Source organism: Gorilla gorilla, chromosome X, assembly GCF_029281585.2.
Source record: "Gorilla gorilla gorilla isolate KB3781 chromosome X, NHGRI_mGorGor1-v2.1_pri, whole genome shotgun sequence".
Classification (NCBI taxonomy): domain Eukaryota; kingdom Metazoa; phylum Chordata; class Mammalia; order Primates; family Hominidae; genus Gorilla; species Gorilla gorilla.
In genome coordinates, this window is record NC_073247.2 from 50,628,196 (window position 1) to 50,653,047 (window position 24,852).

The following is a 24,852-nucleotide window of genomic DNA, read 5'->3' on the forward strand; positions in this document are numbered from 1 at the left end:
CAGTGTTGACAGTGAGTAGTGCTCGCTTTGCTATGGCTAGGCCCTCACTCTCCTCTCTTTTCAAGGCCCCAAGAGAGTAAGCCATTTATTCACACCCTATCTTGACAGCAAAGCCGGGGCCTTGAACCTGGGGCACTGCTTTCAGCCATTATTCTTGCAGAGGCCCCAGAGCTCCCAGCCTGCATTTTTGGAGTCTGAGCAGGGCCCACAGCTGTTTTGCCTCAGCTAGGAGTGAAGGCTGACAAAGAGCAAGGTCTCTGGAGAAGGAGGAAATGTTTTCTGGATGCCAAACTGGTGACTGTGGGGAGGTGTGGGGCAGCGGGGAGGGAGGAGCTCTCACTTGTGCCTAGGGAAAGGTCATGGTCAATGAGAAAGCCTTTGATGGGGAGAGTCTGAGATGGGACCCAGGAACATCACCATGAAGCTGTCCAGGATGGATGTGGGACCCTCTGTCAGACCAGGCCAGTTCTCTTAATGTAAGATCAGCAGGCCAAGGTCCTGGGATATGGGAGCTCCCAGGAAGTGGACTGGGATGCCTGAGGGATCCAAGAATTAGCAGTGTCCTGTGTGGTCTCGCTGAGGGAAGCCAGGCAAAATCTAGCGGCTCAGCTGTAACAGCCGGAGCTCTTGGCTCCCAAGCAACAGGAAACAATTCTGGCTTATTTAAGCAGAAAAGGACTTTATCAAAAGGATCTTGGGGAACTCACAAAATAACCAAGAGGGCTGAAGAATCCAGTTTGGTGAGTTGACCAAGGAGGCTGCACAGCAGTCAGGACCACAGCCAAAGTCAGGCAATCCAGGGATGACCTCGCTGCCAAGTCCAGGACTTCCTGGCATACACTGCCACCTTGGAACGTGGACATGGTCCCTGTTGCCCCAGGAAATGGAATGCCATTGACTTGGCGACTGCCACCATCCACCAGAATGGACTTCTGTGCTCCTTGCATCTCTGTATTATCAGCTCCCAACTCCAAGCCTTTGATGGGGGTATCTGATGGGTTGAGCCTAAGGTAGGAGCCTATACCAACTGCAATGGCAGCTGGGAAAGTGCCCCTATCTGGGATGTTTAGCTTTTCTGGTGGGAGGCAACTAGGAAGATGAAGGATTCTCCAAACGTGGGAGGAGAGGCTGGAGGCTAGATACCTCACCTGGAAAAATGCAGGGCAGCTGAGTGTTGAAGAAACATGTCTCCAGAGACAGCCTGCGTGTGTATTCCCCCTCCTCCAGATGTCGATGTTGGGGGGCAGGGAGGTGAGGTCAGGAAGTATACGTGGAGTTAGGAACCCTGGGTTCGATTATGAGTCTCCTCTGTCAACCTGAGATAAGCTATTCACAACCCTGGGGCCTCAGTTGTACCTCAGTGCCCGCTGTCCAGCCTTTGAGCATGCAGGAGGTGTGTGCTAGCTTCTGCTGTCGTGTGGGCCCTCTGGCCGAAAGATGCCCCAAGACTGCCAAAGCCCCAAATGGAATGGGGCTGTTTGCTCAATATAATGATTGAAAGTATGGGTTTTGGAGTCAGGGAGATTGGGGTTTACCAGCCATGTGCCCTTGGATGTGTTCTTTAACCTCTCTGAACCTTAGTTTCCTTATCTGCAAAATGTAGGCATGGTGGCAGGCACACAGCCTCCCTTCCAACCTCGTCCTATGGTCTGCAGAAACTGGAAGGCTAAAAACTGGATTTCCCAGACACCTTTGCAGCTGGGACTGTGGATGAGAATTCAGTTTCACCAGTTAGATGCACTCGTGTGAAGTCTGGCTGTACCTGCTAGAGGTGTGTGTGTGTGTGTGTGTGTGTGTAACATTCTAGTGTTTGCTCAGTTACCGGCTTTGTGGGTGTTGAGAGGGGTTGTGGTGGCAGTGGCTTCCTGATCCTTGGATCGCAGCTATGGTAGTGCACTCTGGAAATCTACATTTCCAGAGGCAGGCTCCCTCACGCCCCACCTTCCTGATGGTGGCAGAGATGGCAGTAGTCTTGGCAGACCAGTTCAGTGGTGTTGTTTTGGGAGTTCAGAGACTGCTCCTCCTGCACCCTTCCAATAATTTTGTCAGCACCTAATTTCCTGTGTTAAATCTCTTCTTGTTTAAAATAGCTGGAGAGGTTCTCTCTTTCCTGCAATTGAACTCCAACTGCTGTCAGGGTAACCCCCATTTGCTCACTGATGGAATGAAACGAGATGGTAAAGCCCTTTATGTATGCTAGGTGTTTTTCTTTTTCTTTTTTCTTTTTGAGGCGGAGTCTCGCTCTGTCGCCCAGGCTGGAGTGCAGTGGCGCTATCTCGGCTCACTGCAAGCTCCACCTCCTGGGTTTAGGCCATTCTCCTGCCTCAGCCTCCCGAGTAGCTGGGACTACAAGCGCCCACCACCACGCCCGGCTAATTTTTTGTATTTTTAGTAGAGACTGGGTTTCACGGTGTTAGCCAGGATGGTCTCAATCTCCTGACCTCGTGATCCGCCCGCCTCGGCCTCCCAAAGTGCTGGGATTACAGGCGTGAGCCACGGCGCCCGGTCTGCTAGGTGTTTTTCAAAAACGGGTGTCTTTTTTCAGAGGTAACTAAATGTGATAGAAACCCTTGTGACAAGCCACCCTAATTTGTACAAGCTCTCAGCCAGTTGTTTTACATACAGTTGCTGGGGCAGGAAACAACCTGAAAGAATTCAGATTCTTTGAGTGGGTCGCCTGCTTTCAAAGGCTCATCAGATCCTTGTACTTATTCAGGGGGAGTTCTGCCTCCCTGCCTACCATTAGAGCAATGACTGGCACCACAGGCACGGCACAGGCAGCTGGGAAAGGTGACAGGCTTCCTGGTGTGAGCCCAGAAGGTCAGCTGCCAGAGATCCTCCCCCGTCTGTGACTGTGCTCCACCATGATCGTTACTAGTTCGTGTTGAAGTGCACTGTTTAGGTTGGGCGTGGTAGCTCATGCCTGTAATCCCAGCACTTTGGGAGGCCGAGGTGGGTGGATCACTTGAGGCCAAGAGTTCGAGACCAGCCTGGCCAACATGGTGAAACCCTGTCTATACTAAAAATACAAAAATTAGCAGGGGTGGTGTCATGCGCCTGTAGTCCCAGCTACTCAGAAGGCTGAGGCAAGAGAATTGCTTGAACCTGGCAGGCGGAGGTTGCAGTGATTGCGCCACTGTACTCCAGCCTGGGCAACAGAGCGAGACTCCGTCCCCGCCCCCGCAAAAAAAAATTTAGCTGGGCGTGGTGGCGTGCACCTCTAATCTCAGCTACTTGGGAGGCTGAGGCAGGAGAATCACTTAAACTCGGGAGGCGGAAGTTGCAGTGAGCAGAGATGGTGCCACTGCACTCCAGCCTGGGTGACAAAGCAAGACTCTGTCTCAAAAAAAAAAAAAAAAGCACGTTGTTTAATTCCTGACTCCTCCCCCAGTTAATCTCCACGTGATATTTACAAAACCTTCCCTTCCCCTCCCATGAAGAACAGGCTGACAAAGGATCTTGCTTTCTGTGGTGAAGAATGTTCTCATGGCCATGGCATTGGCCGCCTGAGTTAAGAGTTTCCAGAGAAAACAACTGAGAGGATGTAAATTGTACAGGGACGGGTTGCTTGGGGAGAAGTTCAAAAGACAAGGCTGGGCTTGGAGGACTGGGCCACCCGTGCAGAAGGGCGCTGGGTGCCGTGAAAGGAGAGGAACAGAACTGGAGAAAGGGTGTGAAAGTAAAGGGGGGGATCTTGGAAAGCCCCCCCACCCTGTTCAGTGGACAGAATGCTTCTCTCCCCTCATAGATCCAACTCCCTCATCTTCCCATCTCACCCTCTTGCTGTCATTCGATTTTCTGCCACAAAATGGGGACCCTCTGTGGAGTGAGGAACCAGGCAGGTGGCCCAGGGGGCCGCCAAGCTGGGTGGAAGCTGGGCTGGGGTTGGCTGCCAGAACAATCCAGGCTCCACTCCAGCCCATCAGGGGGCTTGAGGCTGGGTGGGTGAGATAAACTGTTTCAGTGGTTTTCAGGAGCCCTAACCAATTGCGAGGCAGAGCAAAGCCCTCTGCGGACAGATAAAGCCAGTCCTGCGTCGGTGCCCAGTTGGAGTTTGTGTGGTTTAAACTTTTGTGTGGTTTGGACAAGTTCGCCGGGTTTTGCTGGGGCGGTTTATTCTGTTTCCAAACTGCAGTAGAGGGAGGCAAACGGCCCTTGGACCCTACAAGCCACTCCTGAAATACGATAGGTGGCCTGTCCTCTCTCCCGCATGGTCCCAAAGGCTCAGGGAAGAGAGGCCGGGCAGGTCCGGGCCACACCCCGCCCTCCTGGTTCCCGCCGGTGGCTCCGGGTGTAGACATTTCTAGAAACGCTCCCTTGCCCAAGGCTGGCTAGACCTTCGCGTTGGGGAGCTGAGCTGCTGCAGGTTTGATTGTCTTCTCCTGCTTCCAAACTAGAAAGACGAATGCCCACTTTCGGATTCCATCTTCTGCCGCGGACGCCTCCGGGACGCGCAGCCGCCCGGCGCAGAGGAAGCCCGGGACGCTGGGGACACCGCCTGGAGCCTCCGCGCATAGCACCGGGGCGTTTTTTCCTTCCAGCTGGAGGCTTCCCATTTAACCTCTAAGGTGCCAGAAGATCCGGATCCCTCGCGGGCAGGCCTTTGGCTGGCTCCGGGCTAGGCTGGGACCCCAGATCCCAGTGCCGCTGGCGAGCACTCGGCGTGCAGATGTCTGGCGGGCTGTGCGCGGGAGAGGAAGTCTGCCCAGCGAGGTGGACGGACACTGGGCCCGCGGGGACCCATCTGACAACGCCCGGTCCCCAGGGAAGCCTGTGCGAGCCTGCGGGGGACCAGGGCAAAATAGAATCAGGAACATGTGTTGTTTGGGAGGGAAGCCGGGGCGCATGGCATGTCTCAATAGTGCTGGCACCCTCCAGGGACCTTCCTGCTTCCACAGAAGGTGGGGACGGGGAGGCGAGCATGGAGAGAGAGAAAGGGAAGTGGGAAGAAATTGGTCACGGAGGAAGCTATTTTTATGCTTTGCTACAGCTGCGTGCGTTTCTCTGACCAACTAGGCAGCGAAAATTAGACCGGCTCCGGCTGAAAACAGGCCCTAAACTTCTCGGGGGGTGGGGGTAGTGGGACACGCGCAGGAAAGGGAAGGAGAGGGGGAAATCCCCGTGGATCTGGCAAACCCCAGTGTCCCGGAAGCTGTCAATGCGCAGAGAACAAGCTCCCCTGCCCTCCCCGACTCCAGATGCCTCAACCTTCACCTTGGATGTCAGAGGCATCCTTTCCCCTCTGTGTGACATCTTGGGCATGACACAGCCAAGACTGAGGGTTAGTTCATCAGTGTCTTCTGCTTTTAGGCCTCAGAGGACTTATCCTTTTTGGCAGGGGACCAGACCTCCTGGGTGGCCTCCGTCACCACTAAGTCACTTGGGCACCTGGAGAAATGGCAAAGGTCCCAAACAGGAAACCAAGATTGGGAAGTGAGGGCCCTAGAGTTAGAATCTTTTGGGGTCTATGCTTGTGTAGGTCAGCAGTTCCCAAAGTGTGGTCTGAGGATCCCTGTGGTTCCCTGAGCCCTTTTCAGACTGTCCTTTTCTAACTGCAAAGCTCCATTAGGCTGGATTTTCTTCAACCAAAACAATGTATCACAACGCATTGGATGCCCAAGCCACTATGAGGAAGCAGCTGTTTTCAATTAAGCCAGATATTAAAGAGGTTTGCAAAAATGTAAAAACGATGCCACTTTTCTCCCTAAACTTTTTTGTTTGTTTTGGAAAATACGGTTATTTTTAAATAAAATTGTGCTATCAATGTTACCATGCATTTTATCCATTGCCGTGTAACAAGTTACCCCCAAAACTTAGTGGCTGAAAACAACAGACATTTATTATCTCACACAGTTTCTGTGGGTCAGGAATCTGGGAGCAGCTTAGCTGGGTGGTTCTGGCTCAGGGTCTCTTAGGAGACTAATCAGGGTGTGTTCCAGGGGTAGGAGCATCTCAAAGCCCAGCCGGGGAAAGATCCACCTCCAGACTCACTCATGTGGCTGCTGGCAGGCCTGGGTTTCTTGCCACGAGGCCCTCTCCACAGGGTTGCCTCGTGACAAGGCAGCTGGCTCCTCCTAGAGAGAGAAAAGAGGGCACCCAAGACAGAAGGCACAGTCTTTTTGTAATCCAATTTTGGAAGCCACATCCTTATAGGACAATAGATCTATTAGGAGTGAGTCTGTAAGTCCAGCTAGCGTTCAAGGGGAGGGAATTACTCAAGGGTGTGGGTGACAGAAGGTGGGAATTACTGGGCACCGTCTTAGAGGCTGCCCACCACACATGTAATATATTCATAATTGTTATTTTTAGATCAATACATAAATATTAAAAATGTTCCTGTTTTCATTTTTAATGTGGGAAATATTGACAAGACCAATATAACCAAAAGCATTTTGGAGTCCTCAATAATAAATAAAAAAGTCAAGGAGTCCCAAGACCTAAAGGTTTGAGAACTGCTGGTCTAGGTTTGTGGTATTTACAGGAGAAGTACCTTGGTACTATGTGGGGGCCAATCCATCCACCCACCCATCCACCCATCCACCCATCCATTCATCCATCCATCCATCCCTCCATCCTTGCATCCATCTCAGCTATCCACCCACACATGCAATCAAAATATTCCAACTACTGGGCTAGGGCTGGTGCTTTAACAGTAAACAAGACCGCCAGTGATTGTCCTATGGAGCTATAACATGTTAACAGATGACACAATTAACAAATAAATAAGATAAATTTTAAAACAGTAACTTCAAGTTGTGATAAGTTGGGCCCCCAAAGCCTAGACCCTAGAGAAGCAGGTACTCTTGAATTGACACCATTTTGGGGGGCATCATAATAGGTGGCCCACACTGGGGGTGAGGTGGGCCCAGACTGCACGGTCCAGGGAGAAGGGAGTATGTCCCAGCTGTGGCCAGATAAGTGTAAAGCCCTAGTGAGCCAGAATAATCTGGTATCTCCCAGGTTCTTCATGCCTAGTTAATTTTTGGCCCCCCACCCACAATGAGTTTTTCATAAAAGTCCAGCTTCCTTTAAGTCTCTAGTCTTCCTTTAAGCCTGGGGGGAAATCATCCAGGTTTGTCCTGGAAGCCAGGGTACTGGTGACTGTGAGACTTAGGGTGAGAGGCTCTCAAATGGAAGATGCAACCCATATGGGCAGAATAACTGGGACTACAGGTGCATTCCACCATGCCTGGATAATTAAAATAATTTTTTTTTTTTGCAGAGACCCAAGCTGGTCTCAAACTCCTGAGCTCAAGTGATCCTCCCATCTCGGCCTCCCAAAGTATTGGGATTACAGGTATGAACCACTGCTCTCCACCTGATAGCATTTTGATAGGAGGAGTAAGGAATAGTCTGGGGCAGAGACAGGCAGCAATCCCAGGCTGGAGACACAAGGAGGCCAGGCTGTGGGACAGGAGAAGCAGGGGTGGGTGGCTGGGATGGGAATAGAGCATAAATGACAAGTAGTGGCTGAGCGCAGTGGCTCAAACCTGTAATCCCAGCACTTTGGGAGGCCAAGGCGGGCGGATCACTTGAGGTCAGGAGTTCAAGACCAGCCTGGCCAACATGGTGAAACCCTGTCTTTACTAAAAATACAAAAATTAGCCAGGTGTGGTGGTGCACGCCCACGCCTGTGATCCCAGCTACTTGGGAGGCTGAGGCAGGAGACTTGCTTGAATTCAGGAGGTGGAGGCTGCAGTGAGCCGAGATCACCCCATTGCACTCCAGCTTGGGCGACAGAGCGAAACTCTGTCTCAAGGAGAAAAAAAAAAAGACAAGTAGTGACCTTTCCTACTTCAAACCGTTGCCTAGGCCAGCCCTGCTCTGAGCATCAGCTGAAAGACTTCGAGCATTTTTAAAGAGGAAATGTGCCCCCTCCCGCTCCCCTCAACCCGTGGTTTCACAGTGTAAATTGTGCTTCAGAAGGCAGGGCTCACCCCCTCAGGGGACACAGCAGCTTTAATCTGTTACACCTGCTTTTAGTGACCAGGTCCCAGCGCACAGCAGGCTCCAGAAAGACCAGGCCAGGCCTCTGTGGAATGACATGGAGCAGAGGTGCTTTTTTCTAGGGTGGGTGGGTCTTTGCGGACCAGGCACAATTCTGCTTCCAGAGCAGTCTTCACCATAATGGTCCGTTGGTGGCTTCAGCCTCAGGTTTGAAGGTGGGCTACATCACAGCAAAATGCTAAAACCTGGTGAATATTTGTATGCAAGTTCAAGCCCTATTTGGCTCTTGACCCCTTTTAAGAGAGAACGGGGTGTTGCCATTGGTTTCAGGTCTCATCTGTGGATTAAATTTGTGAGCTAATAATAACCAGTTCAACTGCCCCTGATATCAGTGGTTCTCAAAGCATGGTCCTGGCCCAGCAGCATCACTGGGAAGCTTGTTAGAAACACAGATGTTGGGGGCTCACACCAGACTGGCTGAGTCATACTCTTCGGAGATGGGCTGAGGCCTGGGGATCTGTGTTTTAAGAAGCCCTCCAGGTGATTCTGATGCCCATTCAAGTTTGAGAATCACTGTTTATTAAGTGTATTATCCCTATTTAACAGATGAAGAAAATGCAGTTCAGAGGGGGATAAGTAACTCTACCAGGATCAAGCTGCCAGCAAGTGGAGTGCCAGGACTCAAACCTGGGTCTTTCATTGGAGGAATTATGTGGGCCGAGCGTGGTGGCTCACGCCTGTAATCCCAGCACTTTGGGAGACCGAGGAGGGAGGATCTCTTGAGGCCAGATGTTTGAGACCAGCCTGGCCAACACAGCAAGACCCCCATCTCTAAAAAAAGAAAAAAAAAAGAGAAGCTGTTTTTTCTTTTGATTCTTCCCATCCATCCATCCATCCTCTTTCAGCCTCGATTCTCTCTCCTGGGGTTCTCAACTTGGCTGCATATTGACACCAGCTGGGGAGCTTTAAAAAATAATATTGACGCTAGGGCTTCACCCTAGGAAATGGCATCTGCAGGGGGTGGCTCCAGCATCCGTACTTTTTTCTTCCCTGCTCACAGGCAGCTTCACCCAGGTTCCACTGCCATTTAAAATGTTTCTTGGCCGGGCACGCTGGCTCATACCTGTAATCCCAGCACTTTGGGAGGCCGAGGCAGGCGGATCACAAGGTCAGGAGTTTGAGACCAGCCTGGCCAACATGATGAAACCCCATCTCTATTAAAAATACAAAAATTAGCCGGGTGTGGTGGTGGGCGCCTGTAATCCCAGCTACTCAGGAGGCTGAGGCAGGAGAATCGCTTGAACCCGGGAGGCGGACGTTGGAGTGAGGCGAGGTCACGCCACTGCGCTCCAGCCTGGGTGAAAGAGCGAAACTCTGTCTCAAAAAAAAAAAAAAAAAGTTTCTGATGAATGCATTTGCACTAAAGTGTGCGTAACTGAATGTGTTACCTTTCTGGGGTATCTGCATTTGAAAAAAGAAACCAAGGACATAAAATAATGAATTGCATAAGCATCCCAGCAAGTGGGAGAGGCCGGCTTTTGATCCCGATTCGCACTTGCAGTAGATTGATTGCTCTTACGCACCCTGCTGGAATGTACCCGGCAGACCTGCTCCTACCCAGCCTTATCTGAGATTTCTGAATATGTTGTGTCTTTTCGAGGGGTGTTTTGGACTAGAAGAACTTGCATGAATCATTCTTGAATGCCCTTAAGCCATCAGCCTTGCCCACACAGTGCTGAGTTTCCCAAACGGCCGGTCAGTTCCATTCTAACTAGCCAGCAAAACCAAAATCGTTTTTAAAAGAACGTTATTTTTAAAGCATTCCAGAATGAATGCTAAGGACCTGTTTCCTCAGGCCTCTTCCCATGTCCATCCAAACATATTCTGCCACAGAAATTGCAGCGGCACCCAAGTCATAAGTTAGAGAAGAGTAATTCCCCAGACCCCAATTCAAACCAATTGTGTGAGACCCGTAGTGCGGGTAACTCTAGGACTTGAAAAGATTTAGATGTTGACCTAGGCTGCAGGCTCCCTCCACCCCCTTTAATTTTAAGTTGTGATCAACCTTTGGTCTTTAAAAGCAAAGAGAAAGAAAAGCCCACCCTAAAATGATTTTTTTTTTTTTTTAATGGCAGCGACAGTCTCTACCCTGTTTCCCGCACCTGGTGGGGGACACAGAAACACCTCCGCCCTTCAGGAAACAGCCTACTTGTCAGCAGCTGGGCTCCCAGGAACAAAGGCCTAGGTTCATTACCACAGTATCGACCCTGACACGTTCCACCCGGGCCACCTCCCCCAGAGTTCCTCAATTCACACCCCAAATGAAGTGTAATTGGACCTGGACACCTTTGAAGTCCTCTAGCAGATTGCCAGCATTTTGAAATGTCCTTGATTTGCATGGTGAAGACCTGGTTGGAGGTGACATTTTCCTTCCCCTCATCCCACAGTTTTAAAGACAGAATTATTTTAAATGACATTCTCCAACCAGGAAGAGTTACCATGGAAGAAATAAAAATTCTCAAAGCCAAAAAAAAAAAAAAAAAAGAAAAAAGAAAAGAAAAGGAAAAATGTCCGATGATTTGATTAATTTCTGATTCACACTTTGGCCCAGTCATGTATCTAAGGGTGCCACATAGGGAAGCCATGGTTTCCTCCCCAACTTCTCCCCAGGTCTCCAAGCTGGGGGATGACAAAGACCCTGGAGACTTGGCTAGGAGATTCTGACGGCCAGCAGGCCACTTATCAGACCTGAAATCAGAAAACAAGCGCAGCTGCAGGCCCTTGGGTTGGTGAGGGAGGCGGTGTGTTGATTGCAGACCATCTATCTTCCTTCCCAGCTGAGCCAGGGCTGCTCTGCGGAAATCACGTGCACTCCCAGAAATAAGCATGCCTGTGTGCACCATGAGTCTAAAGCTTGATGGTTTCCTGCAAGCCAGAGGAGGAAGGGCCTGCCTGGTGGAGTCATGCCTGCAGACACGTGTCGAGCCTAGGAGGGGCCAGCTTGGCAGTCCATTTTGCTCTGGGAAGCGGCCAGCACCCAGTTTGCAGCCGCCCCCCAACTTGTCTGCTGAGAGCTTCCTTGGGGGCAGCCATCCTCTGAAGCAAATGACCCACTTTCCCCCAGAGCAGCGCTGTCCGACAGAACCCTCTGTGAGCATGGAAAGGTTTTCTATCTGTGCTGTCCAACAGGGGAGCCACCAGCCACATGTGGTTACTGAGCACTTGAGATGTGGCTGGTGTGACTGAGGAACTGAATTTTATATTTTCTTTGAATTTAATTGAAGTAGCCACATGTGGCTAGTGGGCAAGTGGGACGGCACAAAGACAGATGAACAAATAAAACCCATAAGAAGGCCGGGCACGGTGGCTGACTTCTGTAATCCCAGCACTTTGGGAGGCTGAGGCATGAGGATTGCTTAAGGCCAGGAGTTTGAGACCTCATCTCTACCAAAAATTTTTAAGAAGTAGCTGGGTGTGGTGTCGCACACCTTTAGACAGTTGCTTGGGAGGCTGAGGCAGGAGGATTGCTTGAGCCCAGGAGGTTGAGACTGCAGTGAGCTGTGATTGAGCCACTGTACTCCAGCCTGGGGGACAGAGCAAGACCCTATCTATAAAAACAAACAAACAGGCTGGACACGGTGGCTCACGCCTGTAATCCCAGCACTTTGGGAGGCCGAGGCAGGCAGATCAAGAAGTCAGGAGATCGAGACCATCCTGGCTAACACGGTGAAACCCTGTCTCTACTGAAAATACAAAAAAATTAGCCAAGCGTGGTGGTGAGCGCCTGTAGTCCCAGCTGCTTGGGAGGCTGAGGCAGGAGAATGGCATGAACCCAGGAGGTGCAGCTTGCAGTGAGCCGAGATCAGGCCACTGTACTCCAGCCTGGGCAACAGAGCGAGACTCCATCTCAAAACAAACAAACAAACAAACAAACAAAACACCCAAGAGTGGAAGTCCCAGTTTGCAGGGTATATAATGTTGACTATCAACTCCCCAAAAAAGACCATCAGAAAAAATCAAGCAGTGCTAAGTTTATTAGACCTGCTTCAATAAGAAAGAGCCCCCTTGACAGAATGTTACTAGCGTCTCAAAGTGGGGAAACTGGGGACATGTATTTATAGTGTTTTAGAGCCCAGACTAGGTGATTTGCAAATTGGGTCTTTCAAGGCAAGAAATTTGGACTGGGGAGAGTTTATGAAGAAATAGCTTTCGGCTCCTGAACACAGCAAGGCCAAAGTGCTGTAGTAACCCTTGATTGGCTAGCTAGCTGTTGGTCTTGACAACAAGTTATTTTAGTTGGTTCCATCTTATCTTTCAGAAGCAAGTATTTCTTAGGGCAAGTAGCTAAGTTATTTTTGCTTGTTTTCAGTATTATTTAAACATGGGGACATGAGCATATGCCTGGTCCCAGTATTGTTTAACATAGGGAGAGGGAATAACAAATTACCCCACAACTTTGTGACTTAAAACAATAAACATTTATTATCTCATAGTTTCTGAGAGTTAGGAATTTGAGAGTGGCTTAGCTGGGTGGTCCTGGCTTGGGGTGTCTCATGAGGTTGCAGCCAGGGTATTGGCCGGCACTTCCAACAGTCATCTGAAAGCTTTCCTGGGGCTGAAGCATACCCACTTTCAAGGTGGCTTACTCACATAGATGGTGCAATGGTGTTGGCTGTTGGCAGGAGGGCTCGGTTTCTTGCCACGTGGGCCTGTCCAATGGGACTGCTTGAGTGCCCTTATGGCATGGTAGCTGGCTTCCCTGAGAGCAAGTGACTCAAAAGAGAGCCAGACTGAGCCCACAATGTCTTTTATCACCTAACCTTGAAGTCTCAGTTTATCATTTATACACTATCTTATTGGTTATATAGCTCGGCCTCATTTAATGTGGGAGGTGACTGCACAAGGAGTTAATATCAGGGGGTGAGAATCCCAGGGAGAGGGAATAATGTGGTTTCAGTTCTCAGTGGTAAGTGGGGATAGTAGTATAAGGGGGATGGAGGTTTCTGGTTTTCAGAGCTGAGAAGCAGTGGTGGCAAATCTGAACATGTAGGTTGGGGGGACCCACTGACTGACCCAACCTTCCACCCACTTCTTATGGTATATTGTTCCAGTTATTGTTGCTACATAACAAGTTACTCCAAAATTTAGTGACTTCAAACAAACATTTCATTATGCTTGTGGACCCTCTGGGTCAGGAATTTGTGCAGGGCACAATAGGGGATGGCTTGACTGTGCCCTGCGATATCTGAGGGCTCAGCTGGAAAGACTCAAAGATCAGAGATGATGTGATGCTTAGGAGCTGGGGTCATCTGAAGGTTCCAGCATTTACATGTCTGGTGCCTGGACTAGGAGGACTCAAACACTTGGACTGTGGATTGAAGAGTTTTCAGGTGACCTCTCCACGTAGCTTGGGCTTCCTCACAGCATGGCAGCCTTAGCATAGTGGGACTTCTTACATGGCAACTCAGGGCTTCAAGTGTGGTTGTTCCAAGAAACGCAGCGGAAGCTGCATGGGCTCTTATGACCCAGTCTTGGGAACTTCCACAGTGTTGATTGAACGAGTCACAAGCCTGCCTGGATTCAAGGGAAGGGGACACAGACCTCATTTCTCAATGTCAGTGGAGAATGTCAATGTCACATTGTTAAAGAGCACATGAGGTGGATGATATTGTTGCAGCCCTTCTTGGGAAATACAGTCTGCCATGCATGACAATTTCCTAAAGCTTTTGTCTGATGGGTGGGAGCAGTGGGGGTGGGAGGAATTTGGGCCCAGGGCATCCTACAGAGCTATCTTTGTTAGACAATGCTTGTTCTGCCCTAATCATAGCTTGCTGGCTGCAATGGTATAAACATTTGTGTCCCCCTAAAATTCATATGTTAATATTAATCCCCAGTGCAATAGTATTAAGAAATACTAATACCAAAGGCCCAGAGGATGGGCCTTTGGGAAATGATCAGTTCATGAGGGCTCTGCCCTCATGGGATTAGTGCCCTTATAAAAGAGGCCCAAGGGAGCTTATTTGTTCCTTCCACCATGTCCTCACATATAGAAGGTGCCATCTATGACACAGAGGACCCTCACTAGACACTGAATCTGCTGGTGCCTCGATCTTGGACTTTCCAGTCTCCAGAACTGTGAGCAATAAATTTCTGTTGTTTATAAGCCACCCAGTTTATGGTATTTTTTTATGGCAACCTGAACAGACTAAGACACTGGCCCAAGCCCAAGCTGACGGGGACACACAAGGAGGAAGAGATGAATCTAGGAAAGGTGGTTCTTCACACAGGCCCATGGGACAGTGTCCCAGAGGATGGTGCCAGAGAGAGCTCTGCCACTTACTGACTGTGTGGCTTGGACAAGTGGCTTGACACTTGTGTGCCTTACGTCTAAATTGGGAATGATAAGCCCTGTCTCAGGATTTTTTTTTTTTTTTTGAGGTGGAGTCTCGCTCCATTGCCCAGGCTGGAGTACAGTGGCTCGATCTTGGCTCACTGCAAGCTCCACCTTCCGGGTTCACGCCATTCTCCTGCCTCAGCCTCCCGAATAGCTGGGACTACAGGCACCTGCCACCACGCTCAGCTAATTTTTTATATTTTTAGTAGAAACGGGGTTTCACTGTGTTAGCCAGGATGGTCTCGATCTCCTGACCTCGTGATCCGCCCACCTTGGCCTCCCAAAGTGCTGAGATTACAGGTGTGAGCCACCGTGCCCTGCCAGGATCTTTGTAAGGAGCAGGTTACGTACAGTGGGTCAAGTTATAGCAGAGTGGCTGGCACAGAGTGGGCATTCAAGGGATGGTAGCTGCCATCATGATATCATGATGACTTCCCCACCCCTTATCCAATCTGAGTCCAATATTCTGTGGCATAGTATTAGATGTGGCTTGGTAACAAATCACCCCAAAATTTAGTGGCTTAAAATAATGAAAGTCTTTTTTAAAACAAATAAACAAACAAACAAAAACAACTGCCCTTGTTCTTGTGACTCAGAATCCAGAGCTTGGCTGGGCAGGGTGGCTTAGGATCTCTCAAGAGGTTGGCTTCAGAAATTGGCTCGGGTGCAATTCTCTGAAGGCTTAGCTTCAGAGGTGGTTCACTCATGTGGCTGTTGGCTGGGAGCCTCAGTTCTCTTCACATGGGCCCTCTGCAGGGCTGTGTAAGTGTCCTCTAGGCATGATGGCTGGCATCCCCTAGAGCAGGGCTTCTCCATGATGGCAGAATCTGCATCTGTCTTAGTCCTGCTAGATCTCCAGAGCTCAGCCTGGTGTCTGGCCCAGAGCATTCTGTGAGGTTCCAAAGACTGAGAGCTGCCTTAAGTATTCTGTCCTAGTTCTTTACATTCTTCTGCAAGGTCTTTTGGTGTCTCTGCCTATGTTGGCAGTGAACTCCGGTTTTAAAGAAGATCCACACACCTCTGATTGGGAGAACCTTGGGGGAAAGAGAAAATTCAGGCCTGCCAAGTCTCAGGCCCCGCTGCTCCTCCTTGCCAGAGACTTTCCTTCTAGAGCTCAGCCTTGGGCTTCTGAGTACATTCTAATAGAGTCCACATTCATAGAAAACCAAATAACTGTTCCACAAGGCAGAGGGCTGTGTGGGCCCTGCGAGAAAGGTGAGAGCATATAGGAAGGAGCTCACATCCTGCAAAGGGTAGCTGAGGGGCCCAGTGTTCCTGCTGGGCCAAGAAGGACTGGTCAAAGTTGCTGTTCTGGTTAAGTAGCATGTGCAAAGGCCCTGGGGTGGGCAGATAAGGAACAGGTTCTGGGGCTGCTGAACAGCAGGGATGGGCTGCGAGAGTAGGGACAGGTGAGACCGGAACAGCCTCCAGAACTGTGAGCAATAAATTTCTGTTGTTTATAAGCCACCCAGTTTATGGTATTTTAAAGCCGAATCAAAGGACGGTGATAACTGAGGCAGCCACAAGAAGGAAAATGGGGCTGGGGTGAAGAAAATGAAGCAGAGAGCTGAACCAAAGCCACAGGCCTGAGAAAGCGATGATGTAAGGGAAGGAAAGACGCACCGGGGAGAGATATTTAGATGTAAATCTGACCAGACTAGATGTCCAGATTAGATTAGAGGGGAGGAGGTGGGACGGGTGGGTGAGTGGTTTTCCCTCTGAATGTTTAGAGGCAGCTGTGTTTAAGGAGGCTTAAGGTGTTTACTCAGTGTCCTGGGACCAGAAAGAGACTCCAGAAAGCCTGGGGCCCGGCAGAGTTTGGGCCATGATGTCATTCACACAGGGAGTCTGGCTGCAGCCTGTCTGGGGTGAGGTCCCCACTGCGGCTTGTCTCCTAGGCAACCGACTCTGCTGAGAAACACGCAGTAATGACTCTCTAGATTTGCAGGTTACCAAGCACTTGCACATATATCTTTGTCTCATTTAATTGTCCCAGTGGGAATTATCCCCATTCTACAGATGAAGCTACTGAGGCCTCAAGGCTCAGAGAGGTAGGGTATCTTCTCTCAGGCCAAGGAGATGGCAGAGCCAGGCCTGGAACCCAGTGGTCCTAATCCCTAGCCAAGTCTTCTCTCCAACACACTTTCCTGCGTTCTGGTCTCATAGCTCCCTTAAGAGCTATTTCTATTGAATCCAGTTCACAAGTATTTGCAGAGCTCCTCTGTGAGGTGGGCAGGTGTGGCACACTTCAGGTGAAGTTGCAGGCATCTCTGGGTTTTTGGGTGGGGGATCCTGAGAGAAGTGTGTTAAGAGTGTGAGTAGTATGATGGGCTGAAAGTGGAGGGGAGGGTCACCAAGATCAGAACCATCAATCAGAAACAGGTCCCTGAAGGCAGACCATCAGGACGACAAGGATCATGGGCAAAGGCCCATCAAGGCAAGTGTCAAGTTCACAGATAACTTGATAACAGGCCTCTCTGCTATCTCCCTCTTCTGGTGCCAGATGTTCATGAACTTGACCTCACCGTTCTGGTTTTGTTTTGTTTATTGTCCCCACCGCACTGCAAGGACCTCCCCTCCCCCTACCACTCCCTTCTTTGTCCGTTCCCTCTTCCAGGAATAGGTGGCCAGGGTAGTACCAGGACCCAGAGAGGAGCTATTAATTCCAGCCTCTTATTTCCTTCCTCAGCTCCCTTTGCCTCCGGAACACCTAAGCGCTTTCTGTGACAAGCTCTCTAAATGATTGGAACTTTCTCCCAAATCAGCACTTTTTCATGCTACATTAGCGTTTATTGGTTTGATATTTACATTTGGCAAAGGAGCACCCAGTCCCTGGGTCCCTGGGAGCACACACCATCAACTGAAACAGACGCTAATTGCCATTCATTCCTCTCCCTTCACCCCCTCAGCCCCGCCTCCATCCGCCATCTGTTTTGTCCTCCCCCCACCCCCAGTCCAGTAAAAGAAAGTTCTGAAGGGTTACCTTTACAGACCAAAAGTTCTGCAGGGGCCCTGCAGAGAGGAGAGAGGTATTCCCTACACAAAAGTCCTGGCAGGACCGATCTGAATTTGCATTGCAGTAATGCATGTGTATGATAGCTCTCCTTTGGAGTATAATTTCCTTGAGGGCAGGAATCTATTTTGGTTCTTTGAATTTTTCCACATTCCCCTCCAAGACCAATGATCAAGCTGTCAGAGGTGTTTGAAGCAGAGCAACTCGACGTTGAATAGGGGCTCGGTAAAATAAGGCTGAAACCTACTAGGCTGCATTCCCAGACGGTTAGGCATTCTTTTTTTTTTTTTTTTTTTTTGAGACGGAGTCTCGCTCTGTCGCCCAGGCTGGAGTGCAGTGGTGCAATCTCGGCTCACTGCAACCTCTGCCTCCCTGGTTCAAGCCATTCTCCTGCCTCAGCCTCCCGAGTAGCTAGAACTACGGGCGCCCGCCACCATGCCCGGCTAATTTTTTGTATTTTTAGTACAGACGGGGTTTCACCGTGTTAGCCAAGATGGTCTCGATCTCCTGACCTCGTGATCCGCCCGCCTCGGCCTCCCAAAGGGCTGGGATTACAGGCGTGAGCCACCGCGCCTGGCCTCCCAGACGGTTAGGCATTCTAAGTCACAGGATGCGATAGGAGGTCAACACAAGATACAGGTCATGAAGACTTGCTGATAAAACAGGTTGCAGCAAAGAAGCCAGCTGAAACCCACCAAAACCAAGATGGCCACCAGAGTGAACTCTGGTCCTCCTCACTGATACACTCCCACCAGCACCGTGACAGTTTACAAATGCCATGGCAACATCAGGAAGTTACCCTATATGGTCTAAAAAGAGGAGGCATGAATAATCCACCCCTTGTTTAGCATATCATCAAGAAATAACCATAAAAATGGGCAACCAGCAGCCCCAGGGCTATATGGGGTATATATGGGGTAGCCATTCTTTTATTCCTCTACTTTCTTAATAAACTTGCTTTCACTTTGCTCTATGGACTCGCCTCGAATTCTTTCTAGCGTGAAATGCAAGAACCCTCTCTTGGGGTCTAGATTGGGACCCCTTTCGGGTAACAAAGCTAGGCAAATAGTAGTTTCTCTAAGAGCATTTGTCTACTCTGAAATTAGTAGAAAGTTCCTCCCTCCCTCTGTCTGGCAGCTGCAGTGAAAGACAGTGAAGGAATTATCCAGGGAATCACTAGGAGAATGGAGACCACATGGAAAGGAGGTAAGTTCTCCCTTTTCCCTTTCAAAATCCCCTACAGATTTAACCAAGGAGCCTAGCCCTGCAAGGTTGTGGTGGAAGGAGGAAGCTGTGTGGTAATGTGGTTAGAGCTCAGCTAGAACTGGCTCCAAAAGTCGGCGTTGCTATGTGACTAGTGCTGGGCTGTTTACTCCACCTCTCTGGGCCTCAGTTTCCTTTTTGGTAAAATCACACTTCTGATCGTTTCTTTCCTCATGGGCTGGTGGTGAAGATGAAGTGAGATCAGGCATGTATGTAATGGGCTTAGGGCACCCTGCCAGGCACACAATAGGCTTAGGAGATGTTGGTTCCTGGTATTTCTTCAGACCTTTGGGCCCCATGCCTTGTGAGAGTGGAGTCTAAGTGTAAATTATAATTCCCAAGGGTGTCTCAGTATATTTATGCTGTCCCCTGTGGTTTTGAAGGGCAGGCTCTCACATCAGCCTCAGAGCCTTGCTACTCAAAGTAGGGCCTGCAGACCAGCAGCAGCAGCTTCACCATCACCCAGGGGGCTGTTAGAAAGGCCCACTCTAGACCTGCTGAATCCAAATCTGCATTTTAAGAAGATCCTCCAGTGACTCATATGCACATTAAAGTTTGAGAAGCACTTTAGAAACCCCCTGTGAGATATGCAATGTGGAAATGACTACTCCCAATTTGAGGATGCAAAAATTTCCTCAAAGAATTGATGACATACTTTCCCCAATGCTATGAACATCTAGAAGAGAGAAGAGGGTTTGTAACTCCTGTGTGTCCTGGAAACTTCTCTCTACCCATGATTCTTCCTTGAAGGCTCAGCACACTCCAGTGAAAGGCAGAGATGAGTGGGCAAAGAGACTAGGGTTTCATCTGCAGGCACATATCCAGGAAGCGGGCAGGGATGCCTGCCGGCTGTCTGTGTCTGGAGTTCACCAGGAAGAGTTTGGGATATTGGCCTATCGGCTTGAGTTGGGATAACAAGAAGGCAGGAGAAAAACGTCATGTCAACAGACACAAACATTTTTTTGTTAAAATAGAATTTTCAAAAAGTTTAAAAAACTTGACTCTCATGCAAATATAAAATGATCACATGTCAAAGATTTGATTTAGCTCATTAATTAATGAAGAAACTTGCAAGATGTTAAAACTTATACCCATGAAAATGGGAGTAACTAGTATTTATAGGCAATTTAATAGAAGAATGTTAGGATGAGATGGCTGGGTTGGAAATTATTTGCATTTCTATCGGACAAAATGTAAAAGTTAACCTCTGCCCCTGCAGGGGCAATCAAGAGTGCAAGCCCAGCTTTGCACTGCAAGAACACCCAATAATCTCTTTTGCCTATTTCCAATTTGGGTTAATTTTTTCTGACACTACCCTCTGCTAGTCCTTGAGAATCCGGAAATAGCTGTTGCTTGAGAATTACCCTCGGAATGGAATGTGGGCCTTGGAAGAAAGGGGGAAAGAAAAGATGAACGAACCCCTCTTCTACCAGATCTGGAGTGTCCTTACCTGTCTACCTTCTCTGAGTCCTTCAAAGCACAGTGCAACTGCTCCCAGAGGGCATGAGATGGCATCATGCAGAGGGGAATGATGGCTCACAGGAGGGACACAAGGCAGCCTGCTCCTGACTCCTATTCTCTGTAACCTTGGCCGTTGCGCAGAGGGAGATGATGTATCTGCAAACATATGCAGCCTTGTCCAAAATATTTTCCCCTCCTATGTAGTTCTTGCCAATATTGTTAATCTGTGGGTTGACTTCAGACCAAAATAAATCTCCAGGCCCTGGCCACCAGCTAGCTAATTTTACTTTGTAACCAGGGAATAGAAAGTGCGGGCCCTCAGCCGACCATTCTGTGTTTATTTTGTTTTCTCTCTGCTGCAGTTTAAAATCACATTTGGAAAAGTAGACCCTTTATGCAAAAGAACAGACACTGAGAGAAACAGCAACAGAGATAGATGGATTAAAAATGGCAAGTTCTATCATCGCCACCCCCCCCCCCCCCACCATACTTTTCTCTCTTTTCAGGATTCTGATGGTGCCTGTTGGCTGCTTCCGTGATGTCTCGAGTTGCAAAATGTGCCAGAAAGCAGAAGGATACACCGCTATTCAGAAAGGATTTTCTTAGGGACTTGAAGAAATTGACCTCAAAATTTCAGTAGATGAGAGGACTGTGGCTGGCCTGTGTCTTTGGCACTGGGTACATTCTGTCATTCTTGTTGTACCTACATAAGAGAATTTAACTCTGGGTTCTCCCTGACTAATTCCAGAGGAAGTAAATGGGTAGACCTTTAACACTTCTGTGCCAGAAGTGGGACAGAAGGGACCTTGGAGGGCATCTAGTCCAACCTTGCCAGCTGAGAAGCAGGATTACCTAGTGGTTGGGAGCACAGACTTGAAGCCACATAGCCCCAGTTTGAAACTGACTCCACCGCTTACTAGCAGTATGACCTTGGACAAGTTACTAACCTCTGCCTCAGTTTCCTCATCTGTAAGGTGGGGATGGCAATAATTGTCATTGCATCATGGGACTCTAGTGGGGGACTAAATGAGTTAATACATGTAAAGCACCAAGAACCTGCAAGGCATACAGTAAGCCCTTGATAAGATAAAGAAATGAGGCTCAGAGAGGAGGAGCAACCTCCCCAAGGTTACTCAGGGAACTGGCAAACTTAATTGGATTCAATGAAAAAAGAAAAAAGGTTATTGCCTCTTGGAAATTTTGACTAATAACTGTTTTCTTTGCCTGTGTTACATCATCCTGGCCGAACACTTGGAGAGAATTCTAATGTGGAAGTCGGGGCAGTGCATTCTGTTGCGGGTGCACCTCTCACTGATGGTGGCCCTAGTTTTGGGCTGGATGGTCTCTGGGATTCCTGTCAGTACTAACATCTTATAATTCAAAATCAGGGTCTGCAGTCTCCATTCAAGCCAAGCCTGTCTTTTCCTACAACACTCTTTGCACTCTTTGTTTCCCTCCCCTGCCAACCCCCACCATTTTCCTCTGACATTTTGCCCACTGTATCTCACAGGCATCAACAACCAGTTTCCCCTTGGCTTTCTGACTCTGCCCCCCTCCTCATTATTCCCTCCCCTTCTCTCCTCTGCTAGGGCAATTATGGTCATCAACTGCCCCACACCTTAGCCCTGCAGTTGGCATATTTAAGTTGATTGTACATGATCAGTCTTGTAGGTTCCTTGAAAGTTACCATGTTGGCAGTTTGAAAGTAGGGATTTCATTTATTCCTTATCATGACCCACTTTAAGGGCCTGATAGAGTGCCCTTGGCAGCGTTATCCTTTATGGTTTGTTGACTGACTCCAAAACGATTTGAAATATTGGATTAAATCTTACATTATCAAGACTCTAGTACATTCAGTACAGCTGTCATTGATGTCCTTTGTTTGCAAGGAAGCCAGTATCGTCAAACTCTAAAACCCAACAAAAAGGATATTTTAGAACAATTATAATTTTAAACTTGAAAATGTCCAGCTGGGACACAGGAGTACGTTAGATACTTCTCCTGCCACCCTCCTTTCTCCTCAACATCATCCCACCCCACTCTCCCTAATATACAGGCCCAAGTCAAATGTTACATTACCACCTATTGGTTAAATGAGCCATTGCAGCCCAGCTCTACAAGACATTGTAAATTTCTGGGTAGCAGTGAGTGGTGTAGATCCTTTTATGGTTCATAAGTATGTTGATTATGTTTTCATGCTGTTGTGTGAGATGTACCTCCCTCAAACCTTGTTATGATGTCAGCACATTATCCGTCTGACGTGAAAAAAAAATGGTGAGTGGAGAGTGAAATGCTGGGAGCTGAGAAGGTAGAGTCAGGTATGGCCCAGAGAAATATATTTTGGATTAGGCAGATCCCAAGGAAATAGTGAGGGCTAATAGCAGAGGGAGTCGTAGAGTACAAAAGAAATGACTAAGCACTTTAGGGGCTGCAGAGGAAAAGTAAACAGCTCTTTGGGGACACCAACTTCTGCACTGCATACTAATACTAGTGTAAATATAGCAAGGCCCAGTGTATATATAACAATGCAGATATAGTTGGCTGACCACCAATGTAATCCTGCTTTTCCCAAACCTTTTTCCCTAAAGTTGTTGGAGCCCAATTAAAAATTCTACATTGAAGACTAAGGGAAAAAGAGGTTTCATTATAGAGCTGGGACTGATTGCATTTTCAAAAGGTGGCTGCAACAATATCCCACACACTTTTCTGCTGTATAATCTACCACTTCTCCATCAAGTAGAGGAGACAATTTCTCCCCTCCTTTGAATCTGAGTGAGTTCTGTGACTGTTTTGACTGATAGAATGATGTGGAAGACAGACTGTGTGACCTGAAAGGTGAGGTCACAGAAAGCCTTGCAACTTCCACCTGGCCTGTGAAGAACACTTGCTCTTGGGATACTCCTTCTTGGAACCCAGCCACCATGCTGTAAGAAGCCCAATCTACATGCAGACACCACATATAAGGCATCGTAGTCAACAGCCACAGTTAAGTTCCCAGCCGGCAGCCAACATTAACTACCAGTCTTGTGAGTGAGCTATCTTGGACATCCAGCTTGGTTAAACCTTCAGATGACTCCAGCCCCAGCTGACACCTGACTGCAACCACATGAGAAACCAGGAATGAAAATCCACCAGCTGAGCCCAGTCAACTCATAGAACTGTGAGAGATAATAATAAGTTGTGGTACTAAGCCACTAGGATTGGGGCACCATGCAATAATAGGTAACCAAGACAGTAGCAACTTTGGTTAGACACATGAGCCATGGGATGACACATAATTAGGTATATTTTTAAAAACTTGGATTCATCTTTAGGGCAATGTGTCCCTAACATAGAGAGGCACTATTTCAGTTCACATCTGCAGCCTCTGATCAAAACACTCTCTTGTACTTCCAGAGAGAGAGAGAGAGAGAGCAAATGTGTGTATTTACTGACAGGTGTCCCTTTGTGTCCCCATCTGTGTGACTGTGGAGCTCAGTGTCTCTCACACATTCTAGTATGATACTTGGTGCCATATTTGCAGGTCCTGAGGTAAGAACCCATGCTGTCGTCTTCAGAGAGTTTCATGGGTTGGACTGTGCCATATATGGGTAAAAATCCACCCACACGTTTTCTTTTAATCACTTTTGTGGATGTATAATTTACATATATACTTTTTTCTTATTACTTTTTATTTATGTAATTTATTCATTTTTTGAGACAGGGTCTCACTCTCTTGCCCAGGCTGGAGTGCAGTGGAGTGATCATGGCTCACTGCAGCCTTGACCTCCTGGGCTTAAGCAATCCTCCCACTTCAGCCACCTGAGTAGCTGGGACCACAGGCACACACCACCACTCCTGGCTAATTTAAAAAGTTGTTTGTTTGTTTTTTTTTGTAGAGACAGGGTCTCACTATGTTGTCAAGGCTGGTCTCAAACTCCTGGGCTCAAGCGATCCTAGTGCCTCAGCCTTCCAAAGTTCCGGGATTACAAGCATGAGCCACCATGCCTGGCATCTTTTGTGGATGTATAATTTACATACATACAATAATATGTACCTATTTTAAGTATACGGTTTGATGAGCTTTGATGAATGTAGCCCACGAAACCACCACCATAATCGAAGTATAGAACTTTTTTTTTTTTTTTTGAGACGAAGTCTCTCTCTTGTCACCCAGGCTGGAGTGCAATGGCATGATCCCGGCTCACTGAAACTTCCGCCTCCCAGGTTCAAGCGATTCTCCTGCCTCAGCCTCCTGAGTAGCTGGAATTACAGGCCCCTGCCACCACGCCCAGCTAATTTTTGTATTTTTAGTAGAGACAGGGTTTCACCATGTTGGCCAGGCTGGTCTCGAGCTCCTGACCTCAGGTGATCCCCCCTCCTCGGCCTCCCAAAGTGCTGGGATTACAGGCATGAGCCACCGCGCCCGGCCTATAGAACATTTTAATCACCCCAGAGATGTGCCCCCTGTGCAGCCAGTTCCCTCCTCTCACCCCCCAGCCCCTGGCAAGCATTGATTTGCTTTGCCACTATCAATTTTTGTCTTTTCTGGTATTTCATATGAATGGAATCATATAGGATAGATTTTTATGTGACTACACACTATTTTAGCATAATATTTTTGAAGTTCTTCCATGTTGTTGTGTATATCTATAGTTAATTTCTTTTTCTCACTGAATTGTATACCACTGTATGATGTATCACAATTTGTTTATTCATTCTCCCGTTGCTGGACATTTGGATTGTTTATTGTTTGGCGCTATTATGAATAAAACTGCTATGGATGTTTATGTAC

The 24,852-nt window shown here is 48.5% G+C and overlaps 1 long non-coding RNA gene and 1 other non-coding gene across 2 annotated transcripts; both read left to right on the top strand.

Moving 5' to 3' along the window:
- The first annotated feature begins 373 nt into the window (after nucleotides 1-373).
- Nucleotides 374-24,852, top strand: LOC101130537 (uncharacterized). The gene is made up of 3 exons (XR_002004211.2): nucleotides 374-1,010; nucleotides 20,585-20,756; nucleotides 22,667-24,852. It is a non-coding gene; the product is annotated as an uncharacterized lncRNA (long non-coding RNA).
- On the top strand, nucleotides 22,236-22,339 carry LOC115932566 (small nucleolar RNA U13). The gene has a single exon (XR_004068831.1). It is a non-coding gene; the product is annotated as a small nucleolar RNA U13 (small nucleolar RNA).